The 27,986-nt window shown below is 48.7% G+C and overlaps 1 protein-coding gene across 5 annotated transcripts in view; it reads right to left on the minus strand.

Moving 5' to 3' along the window:
* The window catches only part of Hivep3 (HIVEP zinc finger 3), a 408,014-nt gene that overhangs the window by 116,022 nt on the left and 264,006 nt on the right, over positions 1-27,986 (minus strand). For all 5 annotated transcript variants that reach the window (XM_085686505.2, XM_085686507.2, XM_085686500.2 and 2 more), the window contains one exon: positions 23,334-23,413. The gene's annotated coding sequence lies outside the window, so the exon portion shown is untranslated. The remainder of the gene's footprint in view (positions 1-23,333; positions 23,414-27,986) is intronic.

Genomic DNA, 27,986 nt, shown 5'->3' on the forward strand with positions numbered 1-27,986 from the left:
TTAAGTAAAAGCTGGCAAGAAACAAGCCAAGCTAAGGGCAGGCATTCACACCTAAGAATAAGCCTCCATGTGTGATTTATTTGGGAGCTGGGTGGTGGACCCCTCAAAAAGCCAAAAGAGTAAAACCTCACCCAATTCTGGGAGGCCAGAAGAAATAAAAGTGAGCACGTACTGAGAAAGGATGCTAACTTATGTCCTACCTATCATCCCACTCAGTCTTCTAAGCAAGTCAATGTGGTCACACATGGAACTGTGTGAGGCAAGACAGGGATGCAACAGAGTATCCAAGACCTGACCTGTAACTTGATTCTGCCCTACATGGGCTGTGTGATGCTGAGTGCATTTCTTAGCCTCTCTGGGCATGTCTTCTCATCTCTATACAATGGAATAGTGATGTCTGCCTCAAAGGCTGCAGTGTGGGATGATGACACAAAACTCGTGAAAACCTTGAACTTGACCCTGAGCGTGTTAGGCTGCAGGCTGTCCAGGGCAGGGCATACTCCTCTTGGCCAGCCTTCTGAGGGGCTGGACGGTTTGCACTGTGTTCTAAAGATTAAGTCTGCGAGCAGCTGTGCTGAGTAAATATTTTGGTTCCATCTCCTGGTGAAGCTGCAGTGGGGAGATTTCCAAGGAAGGTGGCTGATAGGCGACTCTCCTCTGTTGTTTACTCTTGGCGATCCCTACAGTTCCTGGTAGGCAGCTGTGTCTGCTGCACTCTTGGGCCTCTGGGACCCGGATGCTTGGCTCTAGAGAGGCAGCTGGCTACAATGCATTAGGCAGCTGTGGCTACCTGCCCCAAACTCTATTCTCTTAACCAGTCACAGCCAATGCTGGGGATCCTGTTGGAGGCTTATGGCAACCATCTAAGGGACACTGTGACCCTGGGCACTGCAGACCGTTGGTAGGAACCCCTGCAGGACACTACAAGTAGCTTTGTCCTGCTGTCTTTCTGGGCTGGCCTCTTGTGGTCCTCTTCCTAGGAACCAAAGCAGAGCCACTGAAGCAGGAAGGATCTCTGCTTCCCACCGACCCTTAAGCCCAGCAGCCTCTAGAGAAATGCCATCTCCACTGTCCAGGGTGCATACCAAGCCTCTTGGTTACAGTGACAATGATACCTGGCCTTCCTCCAGCTTGAGTCAGGTTCCTAGGACTGCAAGACACTGCAGACCCAGCCTTATAGCTGGTGAGACTGTGACAAATTCTCCAGCCCAAGGCACGTTCTCAGAGACAAGTCCACTTCCCAGCATGCATATCCCTGAGATGCCCACCCTCCCCACCTCCTAGGAAGAGAAAGCTTCACAGGAACAGCATCTGTCCAGCATGGCAGAGACAAAGCAAAAGGGGATGGGAAGTCGGCATATCCAGGCAGGTGCTTAGATACTGTGGCATGGGGCCCATGGCTCAGGTGGTGAGGCTCCACATCAGTCTCAAAGAACCAAGCCAAGAGGAACTCATGCCAAGGCTGAGAACTTGTGATATTAGAGACCCTCCAGTGCAGACAGAGCCTTGGTGCAATGTTCTTTTCCTCATTTTGTTCTGACCTCCCCAAAGCCATGTCCTCATTCTTTTTGATACACATCCAATATTTCCTGTGGGTCTCCCCATTTCTGTGATGATGCCTTCTGGCACTTGTTTTGTGAATGAGCACACTCAAGCTTCCAGATGCCAAAAGAACCACAGGGAGGGAAAGGCAGAACCTGTGCTTGAACCCGTCTCCAGAACCTGGGTTTAGTACTCACTCACCAAGCCACAGCTGCCTCTGAGCATAGAAAAGACAGATTCCATCTCCACAGCTGGGAAAGGGGTGCTCACTGACTTTCCTGCTGTAGAGGCTCTTTCCACACTTCCCAGTGGCCCAGAGATCAGCTGCATGATTTGGGGAGGGGTCGAGGGCTGGAAGGACAGCCTGGGAATTGGGGAGAGCTGTTTCTCTGCAAGCTGTGGCTCTGTGGGCCTTATGCAGATCGGGAAAATACCTCCTTCCTTTCCAGTCTGTCAGCTCTAGACTCTCAGCTGACCGAAGGCTCACCTTCATCCACCACCAAGTGCATTCTGCCTGGTCCTGGGAGGATATGGGGAACTGAGTTTCACTTGGGCCAGACCTAATTTTATTACCCAAGCTACATGTTCCATAGATGCCCTCAGCTGACGTCCCATCATTCATCTCAGCTTCCTAGTGGTCTCAGGGCATCTACCTGAGCACCTGGCTTGAGTACTGTGTCCTAAGGAGAAAGGCCAGAGTCCTCCCCATTAAGGTATAACCACACAGTTGGACCCCAGGGGTTGTTTCATGTCTGGATCCTGCCTGGAAGATGATGTGGGCCAGGACTACCAAGTCCCTTCTGATTCACACTGGTCCCTATGATGACCACACAGGCCAAAACAGCTGTGGATAGGACCCAGTTATTTTTCAGACCAGTCCTGAGACAGAGACAATCCTCTCCATCAAGCTGCCAAGGCCTCCAGGCTCTGTCACCACTGAACACATTGATGACAAAGGGGTCCCTCTGGTCTTGGCCACAGACTCAGATCATCCCCTCTCTTCCAAAATCTAACTTCAGCAGGGCACTGTGATCGCTGTAGCAGTGGGAAGGACAGGTTTGGCACTGTGCTGAGGATGTGACCAACATTGCCAGCCCCAGCCAGGGAGGTGATCTTGGTTCTACTTAGCCTGCTGACCCCAGGTCATACTTCATACACCAGCCTGCTTCTCCCTGAACTGACTCCTGACTCGGTTGATACCTTCCAAAAATAGGGTAGTATGGAAGGCATAGAAACTGTCCTGCGACCCTGATTCTCACCCGGGTCAACCCCTGATGTCCCCTCCTATGCAGAGTCCCAAATATTTCAAACAATATGTAGAGGTAGCAACCAGAAGGCATAAAGGTCTGTTATGCTCTGCAACATTGCACCAGGAGCCGAAGGAATGAAGTAGAAACAACTTTCTAAGAGGATCTCAAGTGTTCGCACTACAACGTGATCAGCAAAAACTCAACAACGCATGGAGTGCAAATTGAAACAAACAAACAAGCCCCTTGTGGAAGCTTGTTGTCTTTTTTGGAAATAATCCCAGCTTCCAATTACGAAGTACTTACCACATGCCCAGTCTGGGATGAGTGTTTTGAGTCTGCTCAATCCTCACAGCAGTCATCCTTGGAGAGATGACTAATGCCATGCCCACTTCACAGATGAGAAAGCTGAGGTTCAAGGTTTGTCTTACTCCAAAGCCTCCATCATTCCTGAGGACCAAGAACTAGCCTGTATGTTTTGTCAATGGGCTTTGGGAGATAATCTTCTGGGGGTCTAGGAGTGGCTTGTTGAACTAGAATGTGGTGTGCTGATCTCATTCTCTCCCCACTGTATGTGGTGTACACATGTGGATGTGGGTACACTCACCTGTGAATGCTAGCATGAAGGCCTAAGATCAGCTGTCTTCTTCTCTTCCCTGAACCCACAGCTCACTGTTTCAGTTAACCTGGCTGTCCATCTAGTTTTTGGAATCTGCCTGTCCCCCTAATCCCGACCACCGGGGTGACAGATGTGGGCTGCTGTGCCTGGCTTTTATCTGGGATCCAAGCTTGAGTCCTCATCCTTTTGCAGTGAGCTCTTTACCCACAAAGCCATGTTTGAAGAATTGGTAGATGTACTGGCTGCCTGCATGAGCTTCAGTGTTCAGAAGTTGTTCACCAAGACCAGGCCTCCTTCTACCCCATGACCTGAGCAGTAAACGGCAGCAGAAGACAGCTTGCCCCGTCATGGATTCTTTCATGGGTGCAGGTTATCCAGCTAACACTCTGTGGGCCATCATGATGGTGGAAATAAGCTGTTTCCTTTACTCATTTCCCCAGAGGCCATCCCAGTGGGATCAAAAGGTGCTCCTGGTGGCTATGGCGAGAGAAGGCTGCAGAGAGAAACTTTGTATCCAGCTGTGTGTGAATCCCGCTGTCACAATCTTGTTACTACACACTCAATAGTCCTATCCTGGATACTTTTCCTGGCTACCTCTAAATCCTAGCATTCTGCATATCTGCTTCCGGATCTCTGCTGTCCTGCACAGATACACCTTCTATGAAATCTTTTCACAAGATGTTTCCCTCAGGTTATTACATACTCTCGGGAGCCCAGACTCTACCACCAGGTCTGCTGTAATTGGACAGCTCTTTCCCAAGCCAGGCCCTCCTGTTCCTCACTCCCATGGCTGGTCTTCCTCTCTCATATGCACACTCAAGCACCTGCAATGACACACCTCAGCTCTCTGGAGTGCCGAGGCTGCATCTGTCCACTTCATGGACCAGCACCAGCATCACACATGCTTTGAGATCACTATGAATTATGCCGCCTTGCATCTCTCAGGTTCCTGGGTTGCCCTGTGGTCCCTCTGCTACTGTGGGTGTGTCTGTTTCCTCACTAGGCTACAAACATTTCTAAGGCTGTTTCTTCTCTGTGTCCCTAGCACACGAACAGCTTGGCCCTGATTGAGCATTGGGAGTTGGGGTACTGGATAGTACAAGGAATTATAAGAAGTACCTACGGGAAATCTCTGGCAGGTTGTTCATGAACTGACACATTTATCAGAGCTGAAACCCAGTCAGTGGCAGCACACCTCAGTGGGAGAGCTCATAAAGACTTGACCCAAGCACCCCGAGTCTCTCACACTTGCTATGCTGTCAGGAGCTTCAATGACAGGCTGTGGAAGCTCACTCCGTTTACCTGGGAGTCCGGGAGTTTAAGTCCATTCCTTTGAGCATACTGAAGGAACAGTTACGGTCTTCCAGGACCTGGGGACAGCATAGGATGAGGCACTAGTGCTGATGGAGGCACACAGGTGCACACCAAAAGCCCTGCCAGGTGAAGTACATGTGAGGGGATAGGCGTGGATACAGAGGCACCACTGAGGAGAGCAGGAAGACATCTTAGAAAAGAGATGTGCAGTGTGGGTTCTGAGGAGCTTACTACGGGGACCGATCTGGAGGGGGCTTACTAGGGGATTCAAGCTGGAGGGGGCTTATTAGGGGAGCTGGAGGTGGGAGAGGAGAGAAAGTGTTAGGCCAGTAGCAGAGTGATGTGCAAAGCACAGAAATGTGACAGGGCAGCCAGATGAGGAGCCACCTAAGCCAGGTGAGGCCAGCACCAGCCCAGGAGAGAATAGGAACATGTTGATGCCTCAACTGGCTTGAAAGTCCCCTGAGGCCAACTGGGCTCCAGCTTGTGGGAAAGCGCTTTGTGATGAGAACCTTTGGGTCCTATACCCTTGTTCTGAATAGTGCTATCACCCCCAGAGTGCTAGGGGGCACAGTGGGAGCCATGATCCCACTCTATCAGTCTCTCAGGCAATGCCCCAGCTTAGAACAAGCTTTCATACCCCCACAGGACCTTGCAGAGACCTTGGAATGTCAGGGCTGTGTGATGCAAACCACTGCAAGAAATGAGTCCCCAGTGGTGGCCTCAGAATGCAGAGTCCTCAGGGAGAGGTCTTTTAAGCAGGTTTGGAACTTCAAGTTACAGAAACAGCTTCCCAGACTGGGAAGATTGCCCAGTGGTTAGAGCACTTGCAGGGCACATGTGAGGATCAGAGTTGGGATCCCTGGAGCCTGCATGGATGCTAGTTTGGCAAGAATGGAGAGGAGGGGTTTCCTGTGCAAGCAGGCTACCCAGGGTAGCTGTGTTGGCAACCTCTGGGTCCAGGTAAGAGCTGCTGCCTCTCAACAAGGTGGAGAGCAATATTGAGTATGACTCTTAACACAAGCCTTGGGCCTTCACATACACAAACACACAGGTGTGCATGCTAGCATACATATGTGCTGCCACACACAAGCAAACACACACACACACACACACAAATAACAGATACATGCACATGAAAAATCTATTCTCTTGGGTCTCAATAAATGAAAGGTTTACTGGCACAGGACAGCACCTGCTCTGAGAGGCTTGCCAGGTCTTCACCAGACCTAGAATGCACCAGGAGGCAAAGGAAGAGAAGACAGTGGAGTTGAGCTAGAAGAAGTTCAGGATTTGTAGGCAGGCTCCTGTCAGTGGTAACTGTCACACCACTTATGGTGGTGTTCAGGCCCTGCACAGGAGTGCTCCTGTGGAGCTGGTGACCATCAAGTCACTCACTGGGGACCAGCTGAGTGAGTGGCTCTTTGTTCTAAACTGTCTCCCAGAAAGCACTGTCCCTGGGGAGATCCTTTTGTGTGACCTCCTAGAGATCCAGCAGCTTGACAAAAGTGAAAACTGAGCCCTTGGACCTGGGAAGAAGTGGTTGGCCTGGGGTCACGAGGTGAGTCGGGGACAGAGATGTGGAGGGCTAGGTCTCCCTGCTCTCTGCTTCACCACTCTGACTTCCTGCAAGTGACTCAGCGTGACAGCCAGCACAGGAAGGAAGTGGGAAAGGGAAGCCCAGCCTGCTGGACTCCAGGTCACTGCTCGGTTAGTCCAAAGCCACCAACCACCTTGGCTATGTGGCTCTGGCTGGTGTCTGTGACCTTCCTGCCCTTCTGCCCTCTTGGCCTCTCCAGGACCTCCCTACTGTATATGCTTCCCTCCTAAGGAGTGGAGTCAGGAGCCTGAATAGAGGACATAAGATGTGATGACACCTTGCACATTCGTTGGCTATGGGAACCCTACTGATTTCCCCAGACTCTGTTTCTTTTACCTACAGCATGAAGGAACATATCTGTTTGTAGGACCACAGCCCGTCTCATACAGTTGCTCACTGTGGGCTGGATCCCGTCTCCTTCACCCAGACAGTTGTGCCCCATGAATCATCTAATTTATTGTCACAACCCTGCGGAGCAGTCATTGTCACTCTCATATCACTAACGGGGACTCTATGGTGCAGAGGGTGAGAGCATGCCGCACCTGGCTGGGGAAGGCAGAATTTGAACTTGGCTCCATATGACTTCAGAGCTTGAGTGACGTGTGTCTGCCTTGCCAGCTAAATGTTGCAGCAGGCAGCACTTCTCTCCCCCTTCATGGACTCCCATCCTGGCTCTACCACTTAATGGGATGCAGTTTGAAGGCTCTGAGTTCCCCCATGCCTTTTACAGATAGTGGGGAAGCCGTTCCCCCCCAAAGAGGAGGAAGAATAGAGCTGTGCTCTGCAGTCACAGCTTACTAATTGCATACAGGGTGCCACTGGGCCACCAGTCAGGGATGTGGGGGACCAGGGCCTGTTTAGAGCATCTGCCTTCACCACCACAGGAAGTGCTTCAGGCCTCTTTTTGTCTGGGGTTTTCCATGTGCTGAGCACAGGTCTGTGAGAGCAGAGAGGAGGGCGGGCTGCACGCAGCAGAATCTCTGCTCACTATTTCCTCCACTTCATTAAATCATCTGTGAAGGGAGGAGAGGAATTGCTGGTCCCCGGGACAGAGACAGGTGGTCATAACTAACACCCTAGCCATAGGGGTAAGGGATAGGGTCCTGCACTGGCTTAACTTCTCAGGGAGAGAGCCCCTTCCCTCTCCAGGCATCCACCTCACCCACAGCACTCTCTTACCATAATCCAGTGTTCTACCTAGGATTCTTTTATGTGTGTGTGTGTGTGTGTGTGTGTGTGTGTGTGTGTACATATATGTGCGCATACATATATGAAAAAGAATAGATGTATATGTATATATATACATATACATATATATGTACACACACACACACACACAGAGTTCCCTGTATAGTTTTGGAGCCTGTGCTGGAACTCGCTCTGTAGACCAGGTTGGCCTCAAACTCACAGAGATCCACCTGCCTCTGCCTCCCAAGTGCTGGGATTAAAGGCATGCACCACCACCACCCCAGCCTATCCAGGATTCTTTAGGGAACAAGATGAGGGGCTAAGAAAGTGGGTTCACATCTTCTCTGGCTGAGCTGTAGAGTCCTCAAAGGTGCAGTGTTTGGCTTTGTAACCTCTGGATAGCACGGCTCTTGTTTTCTCTGTCCTCGTAGACAGTCTGGGTGTGCATCAGGATTAGTCATTGGGTGGGGGGGGTGTCACCAGACTCTAGTTCAAGCAAGTGCCTGGCTTACATCTGCGAAGGTTGCAATGAAAACTTCTGAATTTACTTCTGGTTGTAGGCCACATTTTCTTTATCTTTTCTTTCTTTCTTTCTTTCTTTCTTTCTTTCTTTCTTTCTTTCTTTCTTTCTTTCTTTCTTAAATTTTATCCAGGATTTTTGAGTAGATAAATAGTGATTAGCTTTAACAGATGTATGGTGAAGACATATAAATACATTATAGACAAAGTGGAAATAAATACTTCTTTTGTCTAGTCAAGCTTTGGTTTTTCAAAGTATGAGGCTAGCATTTAAGTAAATTCTTGAAGAAAGTGAGCAAGGCCTGGGTGTAGCTCAACTCCAGGGCATTTGTTTAGCTTGTGTGAGGCTCTAGGATTCCAGGAAAGGGGAGAAAGTGAAGGACTGGGGTCTGCCTGAAATCTCCTAACATTGACTCTTCTCATTTTTTCATCATGACCCAGGAGACATTACACTTGGACACAGCTGGGGGAAGGAGCACTCGCTATTTGCTTTTAATCATGGCAATTTCGGAGCTTTCTAGGTAGCACAGAAGACCCAGGGTGTGGTCCAGTGCTGGACTCAGCTTTGTACTCACTGGGAGAATGACTCTCAACCCTGTGCAGTTGTTAAAAGACTAACATGAGGTTGAAGCATGTAATCTCTGTGTGTACACAAAGGCAGAGAAAGGATCACAGATGTAGGGGAGACACTGTCCAGGTACTGGGCACAGTCTACGGACACCAGTGTGCTTGATGGAGATCAGAGATACCCATAAAAGCAAAGCAGAGAAAGAGTGTGGTGGATGGTGGGGAAAGGAGGCTTTGCCATGTGGCGTAAGGGTCAGGGAAGGTACCACTGAGAAGGGGTCATGTAAGATCTGAAGGAAGCGAGGAGTTGAATCATGGACATGTGTTTCCTGGCATAGGAAACAGAGAGTGCAAAGGCCCTGAGGACAGAGTTTGGGTGAACTGTTTGAAAGCCAGAGGATGTGGGGTGTAAGAAGCCCCTGGTGATCATCTCCCTGGAGCCACGATGACATTTATATGATTCTGACTCACCTGGAAATAGGAAGCAAGTAGGGATTGATCCAACCCAACTTTCACGGCTGACCAGCAAACTTTAGTGGACCCCTTATTGCATGCAAACCCTGTAATTCTAGCCCAGGGCCAGCCTCCTTTTTCAGATTTCTCTGAGCTTTCTAAATGGGTCCTCTACTTTCTGCCAAGTACAGGCTGCATAGAGGCCTCCCAGGGAGACGAGGCTGAGGACAGAGGAAACAACAGCATCTTGTGACAGGGATACAGGACACACTTAGGTGTGTAGGGATGCTGGAGGCATGGCAGAGTCCCCCGTACCATTTTGCCATCTGAGGCAGCTTAACACAGAACTAGGAGTCTCATTCGGCACTCCTTTCCCCTGCCTCTTTAAAACATGTGAAGTCGTTTGTTTTAGGATCCAACAAGTCCCGACTCTATCAGTGGCTTGTAACCTTTTTTAGGTCGCCTGTTCCTTGGAGAGTCTGTGGAGAACTCTGTGCTATGCAGCCCCAGGGAGTGAACAGGGGAAACGCACTCATTTTTTTTAATAGAATTTCTGGGTTTCACAAAGAAGATGGCATTGTCTATGGCAGCGGTGTCCCAGTCTTAGGTCTAGCTGGACGGATGAGCAAACCAAAGCTTAGGGAGCAGCAAGAGAGCCAGAACAGAAAGAGACAGTGAGTGACCTCTGGAGGCTTTCGCTGGCATGCCCGCAAAAAAGCCATCTGGGGAGACATCCCCACCCCCAGCCAGTTGCATCTCTCTCTAATGCTCGTATGGTGCCCTACCCCCCTGCATGGCCATCCTCAGAGTATTATTACATAGTTCCCCTTTCCCCCGTCAGGTGCCCTAGGCAGAACAGAACATTTTCTGGGTAACAATGGCAATGTAGAACAAACTCAAAGTCAGAAGTCAGACATGGCAAACAATGGACCTCGGTGTTCATGCCTTGAGGCTTACCATTGCCTCAATACTTAATCTATTGATGCTATTGGTATCTCCCTCCTGAACAGGTAGCACGAACTTCCAGCTCATAAGAGTCCTGCCTCTCGCATTTCCCTCTGCCTGCTCCCTTCCAGTTACTTTTGTATGACAAGGAGCCTTTAGAATGACCTGGGTGGGAAACACCTGCCCTAACACACTCTGTCCCCAGAGGGTTTGACACAGCCAGACCTCTGTTGCCCTGTGATGCAGAGCTGACCACATGTGAGGCCCATCCTGATACTTCCTTGGTGGAATTGTTTCTCTTCATACGTGAGCTGGGATGTCTGGGTGACTTCAGGCCCCTGCTGTTGTGTCCCTTCCCTCGACTCGAGGACACTTCCCTTCTACTCTCCAGGGAGCAGACTATCAGCTCTTACATGTTTAAGCCATGAGGGAATGGGCACCAAGTAAAACTGAGCAACAGTACAGAGGTTATATCTCAAGACCTGGAGCATTCGGGGTTGAGACACTGATAAGTCAGGTCACCAGATGGGAAACCTCCAGTGTGTTGCCATAGCAACCACGACATTTAGTTTCATGCGAGAGAGTCCCCGGTGGGAGCACAGTCCAAAGGGTGGGGGCAGAGTGGAACTGCTGGCGGCTTCTGACTCTGTCCTGCGTACTCCTTCTGGCTCCTCCCTGGTTTCCGAGGCTCAACATTAGGTGTGGGCATCTGAATAGAAGTCCCTTAAAATAGTCACCTGGCTATTTCAAGGAGCAGTTGAATATGTATGAAGCTATTTTAGAAAAGATGTCCCTGGCCGGGCCAATCCCAGCCCCATGCTTTCTCCTGGAAGCATGAGAAGCTGAAGGGCTCTTTCTCAGTCTCTCCTATTGGGTGGGGATTTTAGAAGCCACAGGAACACCACCCAGGCACATGTGGGTCTTGCAGCTGTCAGCTGCCTCCTGATCCTATGGTCACAGAGGCTCCCGGCCAGGCAGCCCAGTCAGGCAGCCCAGCACTCAGAGACCTGGGAGTTTTTGTCACTCCAACACCTACTTTGCTATGATTTCGTCTGCTTAGGTTTCAGAGGCCTTCGCCATGTCACTTGGTTCATTTTGTCCATCAACATGCATTTGTGATAGGTGTTACATGTGTACTGAGGGCTGTGTTACAAAGACAACTCCCACAAGATCACGTGATGAGCAGGTGAGAGCAAAGTCCACAGAGGTCCAGGAGAGAGGGCCACCAGGGTACAGGTGAGCCTGAGGAAGACTGTATGGCTGGGCTGGGCAGACAGAGCTGTAGGCTCTGAGTAAGAAAAGGGAGCCGCTGAATACTATGTAATGACACCTTCTCTGAGCCCTTGATGGCTCCCAGTGCCTGATGCATTCTTGCTAGTAGTGTCTCATATAGTAGCTGGCCATACCTTCTGGAGCTTCTCTGGAACTCAGGGCAAGGCTGGAGCCTTCTCAGATACTTCTCAAGTGTTCAGCTTGGATTCTGTATCCAGAACTGCCTGGGTTTGGATGTAGACAGACTCTGATTGGCTGTGATCCTGTGCATACACTGTCTGACCTCTTTTCACCTCTCCCCCACAATAGGGATGATAATACAATCTGTCTCGGGAAGGTTTAGGTGAGAAACACATGAGAATGTGTGTAAGGCAGTAGAGTGCAGTGGTACACGCCTTCAGGGCTAGTTACTTGGGGGCAGAGACCAGGAATTTAAAGCCTGACTGGGAAACCTAATCAAACATAATTAAAAATAAGCAAATGAATAGAGGGCTTATAAGTCTGTGGCATATTGTAAACAATAAGTGAGAATGTCTTCTTTTGAAAAAAATAATTATGAGCTTTGACTTTTGTCTTGGGAACTGAATGTCATCCATGACGAGTTTTCTTCCAAAATAAAAGCAGCTTTGTTGCTTTGACTCTTATGTCAAACGTGTACACTATAAAAAGTTCAAGTGTGAAGCACAGCGGGACTAAGTCCTGGCTCTCAGGTAACCGCCATACATCAGATCATCTGCTGAGGTGTGAATATTTGGATCCCTTCCAAGTGCTTATGCTGGATCTGTGAGATGACTCGGTGGGTAAGGTCCCCTGTCCCCAAGCCCGATGAACTGAGTTTAGTTCCCAGGATCCACACAGTGGAAAGACTCCTGGAAGTTTCCCTCTGACCTCCACATGCGCACTGTAAAGTGTATTTGAATTCATGCACAAGTGAGCATGCACGTGTTTGCGCGTGCACACATATGCACACACACAAACACACACAAGATGAATAAATAATGGGTTAAATGTTTATGTTGAAATCCCACCTCCCCAGAGGAGTTGAGGCCTCTGTGGGGTGATTAGGTCCTGGGATAGAGCTCCTGAATCAGATCAGTATACTTATGAAAGGTCAACAGAGCCCCCTTCCATGAGACAGACAATGGTTTATATTATTATTATTATTATTATTATCATTATTATTATTATTGCCTCACCAGACCAAGTCTGCCTTAACCCTGAACTTCTGGGCTGCAGAACCACAAGTGTTATGTTTCTTGTTTGTTTGGTACAGCAGCCTAGATGGATGAAAAGCCTACCTGTAAAATACAGGTGACCTCTACTCACGGATTCCTGGTTTCAGACTGATCTACTCTGTGCTTGCTCTATTGTCACCTGCAGATACACAAGGCAGGGACATTTTTTTAATTTTTTTTATTTGTTTGTTTATAAAAATTTCCACTTCCTCCCCTCCTCCCCATACCCACCCATTCCCCCCACTCCCTCTCCCCCCCCCCCCACTCCCTCTCCTCCTCCCTCTCCAGTCCAAAGAGCAGTCAGGGTTTCCAAGGCAGGGACATTTTTGAGTTACCTCACCTACGTGGTTCTGGATGAGCTTGAACAAAGGGAGGCTCCACTTTTCTTTCTTGGCTTCTAGACTCTAAACAAGCATCCTCGCATGGAAATCATTTAGTGCTATCTTCTCTGTATTCCTTCCTTCCTTTCTTCTTTCCTTCCTTCTCTGTATTTCTTCTTTCCTTCCTTCCTTCCTTCCTTCCTCCCTCCTTCCCTCCCTCCCTCCCTCCTTCCCTCTTTCTTTCTCTCTCTTTTTTTTGTCCCTTTGATGATTTTATTTTAAAATGGCCCTCAAAGGTACTGCGGAAGTGCTGACTAGCGCCCCTAAGCACAAGAGTCTTATTTAGTACCTTATGGGGAAAATACACATCCGATGTGTTCTGCTCAGGCTGGAGTTGCATGCCTGGGTCATGGAAACAAGTGTCAAGGAATCCAGGAGTTACTCAGGAGTCTCTGAATAGAAGTGTGTGTGTGTGTGTGTGTGTGTGTGTGTGTGTGTAACACAGGGAATCTTCAAAGAGAAACAGTCTGACAAAAAGGCTATGCATTAAGTGACCAAAAACCAAATGACCAGAGGCTTCACCCTGCTGAAGTTCTACTAGTTCAGCTTTTGCTATTTCAGTGTTTATGGGGGACATATATATATATATATATATATATATATATATATATATATATATATATATATATATTCTGTGAACTGTAAAAATCAACTGTCTTTCTGAATGCACAGAGCCACACTTCTATGCTACCCGGAATATGCCTTTCCTATGCTAGACTCTTTAAATATGTGCTAATATAGCACAGGCATCTTCCCATGCCCTAGTTCAGGGTTACGCACATTCCTTCAGCCTTTAACCAATAGCTCCCTACTGATGGACTATTTGGCTGCTTCCCCTCACCTTTTTCACTGTTCAAACAACACAATTCTTATTGGCAACAAAATAATCTCTGTTATTCAGCACTTCTCCCAGGTCATCTACTAAGAGTTTTGTAAATATCCTCACTTAAGCTTTAGAGCAGTGGTTCTCAATGTTCCGAGTGCTGCAACCCTTTAATACAGCTCCTCATATTATATAGTGACCCCCAATCGTAAAATTATTTTCGTTGCTGGTGCGGGAGAATAATCTGTATTCTGTCAATCATTTATTTTAATAAAACGCTGATTGGCCAGGCAGGAAGTATAGGCGGGTCAACCAGACAGGAAGTAGAGGCGGAGTAATGAGAATAGGATAAGGCTAGGGAGGAGAAAAGTTCCTCAGCCACTCCTGCGCAGATCACTGAAGAGGCAGCATGTAACTTGCCCAGCTGAGAAAAGGTACGGAGCCATTATGGCTAACATAGATAAGAATAATGGGTTACTATATGTTATAAGAGTTAACAAGAAGCCTGACCTAATGGGCCAATCAGTTTATAACCTTATGGAGTCTTGTGCGTGATTTTCCTTGGGACTTGCTGGCTTATTGGGGTACTGGGCCAGACAGAAACCCCAACAAGCCGGCCCCACATGTTACACGTTGCTACTTCATAACTGCAGTTTTGTTACTGTTATGAACTGAAAGGTAAATATCTGCCTTAGGCAACCCCTGTAAAAGGGACATTTGACCCAAAGGGACAGCGACCCACAGGTTGAGAACCACTGTTGTTAGGGAGGCAGCAGTATGGCAATAATGCTCATTATACAGATGGGGATCCTGACGCTTAGAGATGTTAAGTCATTTTTCTAGAGACACACAGCCTAAACCCAGGTCCTGCTGACTTCACATTCCACATTTTTAACTAATACACCATGCTGTTGCCTTCCACATAGGCATGTGCGCACACAAGGCTGGGGGCTCAGTCATTTTCTTAAGATGCCTATGCAGAAGTTGGCCACTGAGTTCAAGATAGGCACACTTTGAACACTGGTGCATACTGTGCAGTTTTCCCTCCATAAAATGTGCACCCATCACATGCACTTGCCTGATGCTCACATGTTCCTGTCTCCTGCTGCTCATCTCCCCAGGGACTCTTAGTCTCTGAAGTCCCTCCCCCTAGCTCAAAGAACAGCTCACCTCCATAGTGAGTATCTTTTTGTCTCAGTTCATCTTTGGGGATGGCTGGCTCATTTCTCTGCCTGTTTTTCTATGGACAATTTGTCTTTGCGTCTTTGACAGGAGTTCTTTGCATGGGAGTGCATCAACCCTTCAGTCCTGAAACACTGGCTCAAGTAATCTGTGCAGTTGGGGATCATCTTTAACCCCAATTACTGAGTTTTAGAATCCTTTCACAATTCCTACATTTGGTTTTAAACCTAAGTCATCTGCCTGGGTGTGAGTATTGCGTTACTACTGTTGTTTTGGTACCCTCGTGTGGCTTTAATCACTTTGGAATTAATTCTGGTACAGGACTGAAGTTTATTCCTCCCCCGCTACAAGTAGCTCCCTCTAGTCAGGAGTCACCCATCTGTCCATCTGGAAGGTTCCCGCGCACACTTTTCCAGGCTGTGCCCTCAGGCACACTGGTACCTAGTTCTAGGCTTCCTGATCCGGAGACTGTGTTGTCTATTTATTTACCAACCTCAAAATTCCTAGGCTGCTCATCTGTAGTAATTTTCCCATTGTGCGCTGGTAGCAGTTTTATGAAAGCATTTGCTGGATTTCGATTGAGATACTTCAAGGCCAACTTGGACTCCTTCCATCCACCTATCATGGTCTATTCTTAGCTTTTCTTTCTTCAGACAATGGGGTCTTTTCTCTGTATTTGAACCCCCTCACTGGGAGCCAGCTTCTGGATGAAATCTTTTCCAGCTACCCCAAAGGCAGCGTTGGCTCCCTCCCTCAGGCCTCCACCTCTGGGTCACTTCTCCTTCCTTACTAAACCCAAATCACAGCTATTGCTTAGATGCTGAGCTCTCCCAGGAAAGGGTCCCTGTATGACCTGTTTACACATGTTTGTCCTGACAGGGGACAGAGCTGTGCTGGTATATGTAGAGTAAATAGGTGAGTGGGGGACAAATGAACAAACACAATACATACATATGTATATATACATACATACATACATACATATGACTACCCCTGGAGAGCTGATTAGATAAAGAAATAAACTTATCACAAATATCCACCTTTCCATGGGCTCTGTTCTTGGCTGCATCTCTAAGAATAAGTCAGAATTTGAGAAGGTTCACAGTTAGATGGCACACATGGGTAACACACCTCAAGGACTCCTTCCAGAGAATGCCACCCTCGTGGAGCATCCAGGACACTTCTCAGGAGTGTTCTCTAAATGCTGGGAAACCTCAGAGGAACATGGCTGACTTTGTGTGGCTGCACATTTGAAAAGCTATTTCCCATGACACACAACATGGCAGCCCAAGAGCTGGAATCACTAGTGCCATTTTGTAAACCAGGAAACTGAGGCTGGAGCCCTCAGTCAATGAGCAGGAGAATTCCAAAGGATAGAACCTAGGACATCAGTGCACGAGAGGGTGAGGGACTGCAACCAGGGGTCTATGTAGAGACAGTCCCTAGAGTGGTTGCTATGTATTGTTCCTGAAGAGCCTGGACTGGGGTGGGGGCCTGGAGACATCTTACACAGGCTGCATTGTCATTACGGGCCTGGAGTAGGGAGGGAGGCACCCCCCGCCAGCCTGTCCAGGTTCAGGGCTTCTGTTACCTTGTCCTGGGAGTATAGTTAGCATCCCTTCCTTTCTCAGCTGACAGCTGTGCCTCATCAGATTCCAGTCTGGGTTAAAGCTTGGGTCCTTAGGAAGAACCATGGGTGAACCCCTCCCGACAGCCCAGGAATATGGAGGCAAGTATCCCATTGTTTTCCCACCTTGTGGAGCTCTAGTTTGACCAAGAGAAAGACAATAAGGAAAACTTTCTACCTTTCCTAAGAGTCATGGTAACTGCTAAGTGTTGAGGGAGCCCAGGCTTGGGGATATCCACAGGTGGGCTATTGATGTCAAGCTAAGACTCCTGGTTCTTATTCACATGGGCAAGAAGAGATTCATCAGGTTTCAAGCAAGATTCTGCCATAGCTTCCCTTTCTACCTGAGAAACAGACCACTGGAAGTATTTACTTTCAACAAACATAATTTTATTTTTATTTATTTATTTTTCCCAGTGCTGAGGGTAAAACCCAGAGCCTCACGGATGCTTGACAAATGTGCAACCACTGGGTTCTGCCCCAGCCCAAGTGTATTATTTTAAAGCAGAAATAAATGACAGCTCAGTTGGTAGGGTGCTTGCCTAACAAGTACAAAGCCCTGGGGTTGATTCCCAGAACAACATAAAGAAAATGGTGGCAAATGCCTGCAATCCGCTGGACAGATGGAAACAAGAGTGTCAGAAGGTCAAGATCGTCCTTGGTTACATTATGAATTTGAGGTCATTCCAGGATACAGGAGACTTTCTAGGAAGAAATAGAGGGGCGAAGGAGGGAGGGAGGGAGACAGGACACCCTGTGATGCAGACCTGTAATCCCAACACACAGGAATGCTGAGGCAGGGGAATCTTGCATTTAGGATCATCCTAGTTCAAGACAGCTGTTTTAGTATTGGCCAAAAACAAAACAACAAAAACAACAATAACCAAAACAAAAACAAAAAACCCAAAATGATTAAAGGAAGGAAGACAGGAGAAAAGAAAGGGAAGGAGGAATGAATTAAAGTGTTCCCATTTTGGATGAAGAAATCCAAGCAGAAGGAAAGATGCAGTGGCTGGCTGTGAATCTGGCTGGATCTGACTGGGACTGTCTGGGTCAGGTTGGGCCACTTACCTACCAGGTGCTGAACAGAAACACAAGCCTAGGAGTGAGATCCACCCATGCTCAGATTCAAGTCCCTGCCACTGACTTGCTGCATCGTGCCAAGCAAAGTGCTCTCTGTTCCAGCCTCAGTTCCCTCACCTCTGTTGCTGAGTATACATCAGCAGGACACAGGACAAGCGGGGCACTGAATGACACTGTCCCTTTGTACACACTTGACAAAGCCTTGAGCTGTGACTCTAAAGAGTCTCCGCACATCCCCAACTATTTCTTGGGACATCTCTCTGAGCTGTTTCTGTTCAAACTGGAGCCTCTAGTTGTGTTTGTACAGCCGCCTCCCAGTGTGTGCTGGGTGGGCCGCCTGCCCTCCGTGCAGACTCCTGGCCATGAACGCAAACAACAGCCCCTTCCTGGTGGGAAAAGGAACAGGGAGCTGGCTTGTTCTCCGAGAGCAGAGTGTTGGCTGGTGACGAGAAGCATTTTAAGGTGGGACACTTCTTCCTGCACTATGGGCAGCTGTCTACATAAGGCGTCCATTATATGCAGACCCTACAACCAGCAGGCCCCAGAAGCGAAGCTAAAATTAGTGTCTACTGTGCGTCTGCCAGAGACACAGAACATCCGAAGGTCAGATGCCTCCAACCAGCCACCAGGGCAGAAGGGGAGCATGCAATCATGGCCTCCAGTGCTCCTGGATGGAAGGACAGACAGCCCTGCCCAGTGGCCTGACTCAGTAGCCCAGCCTGGTTAAAAAACAGAACGCAGACTCTAGTCCAAAGACACAGACAGACAAACACACATACATAGTGATATTTCATTTGTATTTTTGACTGAAGGGCAGAATGCAAAACAGCCACACTAGTCAGCCATACAGGCCAGGCAGTGGTTGTATACACCTTTAATCCCAGGATATGGGAGACAGAGGCTGATGGATCTCTATGAGTTCAAGGCTACCCTGGGCTACACAAGATCAATGCAGAAACAGATCCAGGTGGTGGTGGCTCACACCTTTAATCCCAGGACTAGGGAGTCACATGCCTTTAATCCCCACACTAAGGGATATAAAACAGGAGAAGTCTCGGGGCTCAGAGGCTCAGGGTTCAGTCTGCAGTCACCCATGCTTGGTAGATATAAAACTTCTCTAGTGGCTTGGCTGTTTTGCTTTTCTGACCTTCAGCTTGAACTTCAATATCTGTTTCTGGGTTGCTATTAATTATGCTATACCCCCCTACACACTTTAAAAGTGTACAGACAGAAAGAAGGTGAAAGACAGAAAAAAGGTACAGACAGAAAGAAGATGAAAGATGCCAGGCAGTAAATACAGGCCTATAATTCAAAATACGTCAGAAACTGAGGTAGAAAGATGAAAAGTTTGAATATGCCTGGGCTACAGAGTGAATTGAAGACCTTACCTCAGAATAAAGAGGACCAGAATTATAACTCAGTGATAGAACCCTTGCCTAGTATGAGGCCCTGAGCTTGGTTACCTGTAATAGGAACAACAACAACAAATCATGTCGGTGGGCACAGCAGTACACACCTTTCATTCTTACACTTGGGAGCAGCGGCAGGTGGATCTCTGTGAGGCTGAGGTGAGCTGATCTACATAGAAAGACCCTGTCTCAAAAAAAGAAAAACAGAAAAAAAGAAAAAGAGGAGGAGGAAGAGAAAGCAAGAAAGAAGGAAAGAGAGAGAAAAAACATGGGAAAGAAAGTGACTATTTCAACAATGGATGTGGAAGGGTAGGTAGAGGAACCCTTTTCGTCATTTTCCCAAAGTTTTCTCTATAAATATGTGTTACTTTGCAACCAGAATGGAAGATATTAAGAGGGTCTAAACTGCATGTTAAATATACAAAATGATGAAGTTGTGTCTGCCTCTAGGACCTGGCATGCCTATGTGGGTTCGTGTAGCTGGCTGATGTTATATAGATCCGAGATCTGCACCCCTTGCTTTGTGTGAAAATGGGGCCATGTGCCCGGGAACTTCCCCTGAGCCTGGTGCTGTGGGCTCTCCAACCACACCCTATTCATTTCCACAAGTGCTTTTAATTCCTGCTCTATGGAGCTAGAAGTGGAGGACAGAAAGGTGGGCCGATTTGCCAAGGATGCCCAGTCAGGAAGCCACGGAGCCACGGAGATAAAGCCCACGCCTGGCTTTCACTGGACAGCCTAAGAAGGGAGGAAGAAAAAGGGTCTTTGCAAAAACAAAGAAAAAGCCAAGCCTCACTCCTTTCCATGTCCTAATCATCCCGAAACAACCACTTGCTTAGAAGAAATCTCTCTCCTCTCTTCTCTCTCTCTCCTCTCTATCTCCTTTTCTCTCTCTTCTCTCTCTCCTCTCTCTCTCCCCCACCCTCCACCCATCTCTCTCTCTCTCTCTCTCTCTCTCTCTCTCTCTCTCTCTCTCACACACACACACACACACACACACACACAGAGAGAGAGAGAGAGAGAGAGAGAGAGAGAGAGAGAGAGAGAGAGAGAGAGAGGAGAGAGAGAGAGAGAGAGAGAGAGAGAGAGAGAGAGAGAGAGAGAGAGAGAGAGAGAGAGAGTGAGTCTGTCTTGGACTACTGATTGTCCTGCCTCCACCCCTAGTGCTGGAATGATTACAGGTGTGTGCTCCCATACTGGGCAGGAGGCAGTTCTGAATGGTCTCACTTTCCTCATCTGTGGCCTCCTGTGATCTGGCTCATGGGAGCCTTTGAGGGAACAAGTGATGAGTGTGAATGTGGGGCACAGCAGGTCAGGAGGGGAGGGTAGCATGTTCTAGTCCTTAGATGAGAAAGGCTGCTGGCAGGACTTCCATTTGGACACCCCCTCATCCAGACCCCTCAGCCTTCCAGGACTGGCAATGCCTCTTGTGGACTCCAGGGTCTCTGACCTGAGGCCTTTGCCTCAGCTCCCCTCTCTGTTCGAGGACACCTCCCCATCCGTGCTCTGTCCTAATGCTTTTAGGATCCAGTTTAACAAACATGTCTTTGTTGAGTTCCTAGTATGTGGTAGAGAAAAGCAGGCACACAGAGTTTCAACTCTGTAGGTATCTGGAGTGTTGACGAACCTGTACTGAAGGGCAGTGTAGACCAGAGAGCAAATCTGGAGCCTGACGGCTTGTGTTCAACCTGCCTAGGACAACTTCCTGGCTGTAGGTACTGGGGCTGATTGCAAGGCCTCTCTGTTCATCAGTTCTAATCTGCTCGATAGTTATTCAGGCAGGAAGTGTACCCACATAAAAACTGAGGCAGTATCTGGCACCCAGATGGTTCTCAGCCTCCCCTAGCTGTAATCCTCCCCGTGGTGACCACCTAGCTCAGAAGGTCTCCTCAGGGCATCCACCCTGTCTTAGGCCTCTATTTATGGTTCCATAGCACAGACTGCATGGTGCCTGAGTCCCACATCTACTGTTCCATGTGTTTGGCACGCACACAAAAATGTTTCCAGGCCTCTTCAGTCTGAGGGCAGTCGAGGGCCCATGACCCCATGAGGAAGCCACAGGAGCTTTCCAGTCTCCTGCTCCCCAGGCTGCCTGGATGCCCTCAGCATGGAACTCAACCCCATTCCTCTCAACCTGCAGGCCCGGACCCAGCTGTGACTCTCCAGGTGACATCTGAGCCAGCAGACTGGAAATGCCCCTCTGTGACAGAAGCCATGCTGGGCAGGTCACCAGAAAAGCCAGCTAACAATGCCCCAGGCGTGTGAAAGTTCCCACAGCCTGGTTTTTCATGTATTTGAGCATACTGTGCAGTCTACTGCCTGGGCAGCCCCCTCCCACTGCCCCACTGAAGTGCCACTGGATACATCCCTCCCGCACCAGCCCCCATGCCTTCCTCCTTTCCTCCCTCCCTCAGGCGTTCTCCCTGCCACAGCCCTTGGCAGCACAGTGCGGCCTCTCTTCTGCACCTGCCTGGCTTCTCCTGTGTGCCCAGGCTTCTTTCTCACAGTGCGGTCACTCCCTTGTTTACATAGCATCCTATTGTTGCCTGGCTTCCAGTGTCCACTGGCACCCAGGTTGGAGTTCTGGTAAGTGGATTTTGCCAAGGAAAGCCAAGATCATTGCATCACTTCCTGCCCGGGTGCACGTGCCCATGGCTCATGATTCCTTGGAACTGAACCTCACAGGTCTTTCCAGTCACTTGCCCCACAGCAGGGGCATGAGGCAGCCAAGAGCTTAGCATGTGAACTCCGGCCCCAGCAGGGGCCCTGCACGCAATGTTCATACCACACTTTTGTTGGATGCTGGAGCCATCTAAGAGGCAGGTGTTTGGTGACTGGGGAGATGGAGTTGGCCCTAATCACATTGCTCCCCATGGGAGGGCAGGGAAGTGCTGGGGGCAGCTCCTTCTGGCTCCAGAACCTTCCCTTTCTCTGTGCCACAGTGGAGTGACAGCTGTGACAGTGTCTGGACCTCTGCCAAGAGAGGAAACTGTAAAGCTTCAAAACTGTGAAGTGTCAGTCACCGCCCAGGGGTCATACAGGGAAGTGGAGGGAGGGCAGGGACCAAATACCAACGCTGAGCCCTTAAAAGATCTTGCCCTGGGCAGGTGGCTAATGGTGCTGTAGGGGCCAGAGGAGAGGTGGGCCAGTGTAGATGGAAGAGGACAAGCCAACAGCCCATGGCCAGAGCTGCTGCCCTTTCAGGGTGGGGCCTGATGTGCTTACAGCCTTTCTGAAGGGCTGCAGTACTAGGAAAGCCTGACTGCAGACACCCAGCATGGGACAGGCTGCCCAGAGCCCCGGTGACCACTCAGAGGGACCCAAGACCAGCATCTCTTGTCAGTGCTTAGTCCAAACTCCTCTCGGAGCCACAGAGCTGATGCTCCCCTGTTCACACAGAAGCTGGCTCCCTGGTACCCTGCAGCTCTCTAAGACTTACTTCTGCTCCCCCTCCCCATTCTGCCCTAATCCAGCTACTCTAGCTGTGTACTTGCTATCTTTGACATCAGGGGACTCTTTGCCCATGGTCAGAAGGGCCTGGTGAACTTGTACTCGTCCTTCAAAACCCAGCTCAAGTGCCAGATGCAAATAGTCTTTCCTGAGGGGGCCTGTAGCCCGTTCAGACAGAGCAGACCCTCCTGCTCCATAGGCTCTAGTGTGCTGTGCCTCCCTATATACCCATTTCTTCAATGGCAATGGAAGCTTCTAGAAGGTAATACTGATTATTTTTCATCTCTATACCTCCATGCACAGCACAGAGAACAGAGTCCAGCAGGCAACAAAAGATTATCAAGGTGAGTGGCCATGAGAGGGAAGGCCTGGGACTGGTGACTGTCTGAGTCAGACGTCAATCATGATTTGATAGACAGGACATAGATTCTTTCACCAAGAACACTCACAGATACTGTGTGCATCCAGTCCTAGCCAGACTCTCTTGTGGATGCAAGACTAACAGAACAATGCAGGAGCCTGAGCCCCAGGAGACGGCTGTGGCAACATTCCATTCCTCCTGGGCCTGGGCCAGGTAGGTCCTGGACTGTCCACTCCCTGAGTCCACTGCCTAGCTCTGCAGGGGTGTTCTGGGCCTCTACTGAGAGGTGAAGATGGCCTGAGTCAGAATGGACTCCCTAGCTCCCCTCCCAGAACGTCCTCCTTACCACACACAAACAGCAGCAGAAATGCTAATAATGGCCCCCACCTCAACATTTTGGGGGCTTTATTCCAAAGTCTCACATCTCACATCTACCTCCTACCTGTAAGACATTGCCTGGAGGCTTCTGCTCTAAGTCTGTGTTGCGCATGTGCTGGAGGAAACGGGGAAAACTCACCTATCCGGAGCTCACTGTGGTGTCGTGGTCAAGCTAGGCCAGGGCTTCTGAAAGGTTTCCAGGCTGTGTCAGAGAGAGGCCTGTGAGGGGCAGAGAAGCAGAATGTGATGACTCTACCACTTGTCTGTCAGCTTTTGGCAAACTCTAAAACATGCATCCAAAGCAAAGCCCAGGCATGGACCCTTCCCCACACAGTCACTCTGGGTACAAGACCAAGTTCCCTGGGCATAGGACCTCAGCATCCTGCTCACAGAACAGAAAGTCGCCTTCCTCCTTCCCCGACCTGCAGGTACCACAGGCCTGGCTTGTGTCTATAGAATTATCAAGGTCATATTCTCCTTGGGAAAACACCCTTCATGGCTTCTTAAGCACCTGTTACTGTAATTCAGTCTTTCTTTTTTTCCCCATCATTCATTCATTCATCCATCCACAATAGCATCTAATGGCTTCTTAGCAAGTTGTTAGCCACTGGTGCTGGGTCTCAGAGAGATGAAGTCAAGTAAGAAAGGCAAATGGAGGCTCAGATCCAATGCCCCAGGCTTCTATGCCCACCCTGGAGTGTGGCCTCCTTCCTCCACAGGATGACCATGTTTGTCTCTGGGTAAAGCACCTTGAATGTTGTACAGGATGATGAATGCTGCTTCCATTGTCAGCACATAGACCCGTCTTTGAAATTATTTTTCAAAGTTCCTCCTATTGGTGACTGAGCACTTAGCATCTCATTGAGGAAAAACAGCAACACAACACTTTGCAATTAACTTGATTTTGGGCAGTCATGTCACCACATAGCTCTGAACAAGGGTTGCATGCACATCTATTTAGGACACTATTCATTTCTCATGGATTTGAGCTTCATGCTCCAGGGGATCCTTTGAATATTCATTCATCTGCCAGACCCATAGCCCATTGGTCATGGACCCAAGGGTAGAAAGAGCATCAACTCTTCAGCGAAGCCCACTGAAGCCCACTGATACTCAAGACCTATTTGAAGTGGTTACACACCCTCGAACAGGCTGTGTTCTTTCTCCAGCTCACAATCCTTAGGAGTCACTGCAGAGGTGTTACAAGAATTAAATGAGAGAGCAGAAAGTGCTCAGGGCCTGGCCCAAAGCAGAAGCTCATCAAATGACAAATGAGCAATGGAATCATCCTTACCACCATTATTTTATTACCACTATTTATATCACCAGCATCACCACCACTACCACCACCATCATTGTTACCATCATTATCACTACTATTATCATTTCACTATTATTCATATCATCACCACCACCCCTGCCATCTCTCCACTGGTACTGCCACCATCATCATTGCCAGTACTGGTGCTCTCATCACCACACCATCACCACCATCATTATAGCAACACTGTCCCTATCATCACCACCACTATCACCATCATCTTACCAGAATCATTCCCACCACTGCCATTTCCAAGATCACTGTGAATGTCATCATCAACAGAAGCATGGCCATTACCATGATCATTGCCTGTCTTCACCACCATCACTGTCACCATCATCATTATGAATATCATCATCAACAACAACAGCTTCATTGTCATCATCATTATCACCATCCATGATCTTATCACCATTGCCTTTATCACCACAATCACCATCATCATGAATCATTAGCAATAGCAGCTCTGCGATCACAGTCCTGAGACCATCATCAACATTACTGTCATCACAGAATCACCATCATCATCAGTACCACCAGCACCATCATCAGTACCACCAACACCATCATCATTACCACCATCTCCATCATCATCATTACCACCATCTCCATCATCAGTACCACCATCTCCATCATCAGTACCACCATCTCCATCATCAGTACCACCAGCACCATCATCAGTACCACCATCTCCATCATCAGTACCACCATCACCATCATCAGTACCACCATCTCCACCATCAGTACCACCAGCACCATCATCAGTACCACCATCTCCATCATCAGTACCACCATCACCATCATCAGTACCACCATCTCCATCATCAGTACCACCATCTCCATCATCAGTACCACCATCTCCATCATCAGTACCACCATCACCATCATCAGTACCACCAGCACCATCATCAGTACCACCATCTCCATCATCAGTACCACCAGCACCACCGACATCTTATCACCAACATTGTTCCCATTGGCATCATTGTCAACAGCAGCAATGGCAGACTACCATTGACCTTCACCATAACCACCTTTCTATCAGGATGCATGTCCTGTGTTGTGATGATGTTGTCTCTACTCCTGCTTCCTTTTTCGGGTTTAAGCCCGGTTCTGCAACTTCAGATCTGCATGAACTTGGGGTCAGTTACTAACATCATTGAAGTGGTAATGCACAGAACCTGTGACTGCCAGACAGATGGCCAGCAGCTGCTGATGTTATTAGCATTATTCCAGTTCTTTCCACCACCCGTTTCTGGAGGCAGGAACAATTCCAGTCTCATCTCCCTGCAGGGCTGAACACAAGGCCTCTCTCCCAAAGACATCACTAAATGATGGTATGCTGGAGGATCATAGAAAATCAGATGCAAAATAACTCTAGGAATGGGAGCACAGGGCTTGGCCAAGGAAAGCAGCCTTCTCAGGACCCTCGAAACATCAACAGAGCTCCCAAAGGGAGCCATTTGTCACTCACAGAGCCAATCTGCAGGGCCACTAGGACAACTCATTTATCAAGCTGACATCAAGTTTTCACATTGGCTCAGTAGCCAGCCCTTGCCCATTGCTTTTTCCCCCTACATTGAAATCTTATTCGCATCTGCCACCTCATTTAGTCTCCATAAAAATGCTCAGAGGTAGACAGAATAGGAACTGACAATTCATTTTGTAAAGAAAGAAATTGAGGCTCAGAGGGGTGACAAATTTTGCCAATGGTACACAGCAGTGAAGGCCATGGCACAACATGGTCCAGGCTTCTGTGAGTGGCACTGACTCTTTGCTAGTTCCGTGATATCATGCCATTACACTCTCATTACAACCTAGGATTGAATAAAATTACTTTGGGTGTTATTTTAATATGTCTACTTTAAAAGGAAGAATCTAAGTTATACCAGGGTAGGGAAATCTTGAGCAGGGCATGGGTAGTTAGGCAAGTGAACAGAGATCCCACTGGGTCCCAGGCCTGGCTCTCATGTGGAGCAGTTATGGAATGCTAGGCTACTTCTCTGTGCCATGATCTCATCTACAAAGTAAAAACAGTGATATTTGTCTATGGAGTTCATGTGAGGATTAAATGAGCTAATCCACGCACAGCACCTTAAGCATCAGCTGACACCCAGGAAGGCTTAGGTATAACTATTGCAACAATGATGTGTCTTCTGTACTTAACATAGGTCCACCACTGCCAGGTCTCTGATAAACCCACATTAGGTATTCAGCTGGATGGATTGCTCCCGAGGGAGAAGTGAGTGCCTATGCAGGCACAGCTGACCGGTGCTGGGGTACAGAGTCCTCTACTACCTGGCTCCATGCCAGATCAGCTCTCAAAGCCCTTCCTTTCCTGCAAGCTGTGCTCTTGTCCCCGCCTTGCTGCTGGTTAGGATCACAGGTTATAGCCCAATATCTACATTCCAACCCTCACCCCGTCAGCTTGTCACTCCACAGCCGTGTGTTTGCCTCAGCTTTCTCATCTGTAACATGAGGACACTCACATCCACCCTGAAGGGATGCTGGGTAGGCGATGGTGACAATGACTTTAGCGAGATCTGCAGCAGGTGGCTGATGGAGTTTATCTCAGGTAGGGCATGCTGAGCTAAGTGATCCTTCCATGGCTTTGGGTTCACTGCCAGGGATTGCTAATAGGCGAGGTGCCATCCTCTCAGCCCAAAGGTTGCAGTAAAAGGCAAATTCTCTATTTGGAGCCCAGTGTGGATGGGGCTCTGTGGAGGTGAGGTGACTGCTTGGGGAGTGGCCCTCTGGACAGTTGCTCTCTGGTCCACCAGTCTCTGAAGTAGCTCCAGACCTTTTCTGTTTTCAGTTTCCTGCTCTAAGACCCAGAGGCTGGCTGTGGAGGAGTAGGTGTTCCTTCCCTGCAGTCCTGAAGAAAGGGTCAGGAGGTGCTGGGCTGTGACTAGGGAAGAGAAGACTTGATAAAAGAGTGTACAGAGGGGCTGTCACCTGGCAGCATGGCACAGAAAGATTTGACAGAATCTTCTTTTCTATGAGGGGGACCACGGGTGCCTTTGTGAATGTGTTTATGTGACTCCTGCTGCCACCACGCCGCAGAGAGCTTAGGGACCATAAGTCATGCCACCTTTGGGCTGGAGGGCCATTACTACTATGGAGGACATCTGCTACCATTTTGACTGCATGTTGCCCCTCTCCATCCCCCGCTGGGAACTCAGAGCTCCCAATTTTAGAGAATAGTTCATCACGTGTCCCCACTTCCTTCAGTTGAGAGGAGGGTTCAGGACTGAGCAGGCATGTTGTTACCCTCCAAGTCTAGGGCTCACTCTTCCATGTTTGTTCTATTGACGAGTTGATGTTTCTGGACTCCTGGAAGATGCTGGCTACTTTCTGAACTGTTTCTCCAGCCCGACTTCCTGTCAGTTCTGTTATTCACATCATCTGCTCACCACCCCTATGGCATACATTCTATGACATCAACTTCAGTTATAATCCCTGGTGGTCTCA

Source organism: Myodes glareolus, chromosome 3 (assembly GCF_982192425.1).
Source record: "Myodes glareolus chromosome 3, mMyoGla1.1, whole genome shotgun sequence".
Classification (NCBI taxonomy): domain Eukaryota; kingdom Metazoa; phylum Chordata; class Mammalia; order Rodentia; family Cricetidae; genus Myodes; species Myodes glareolus.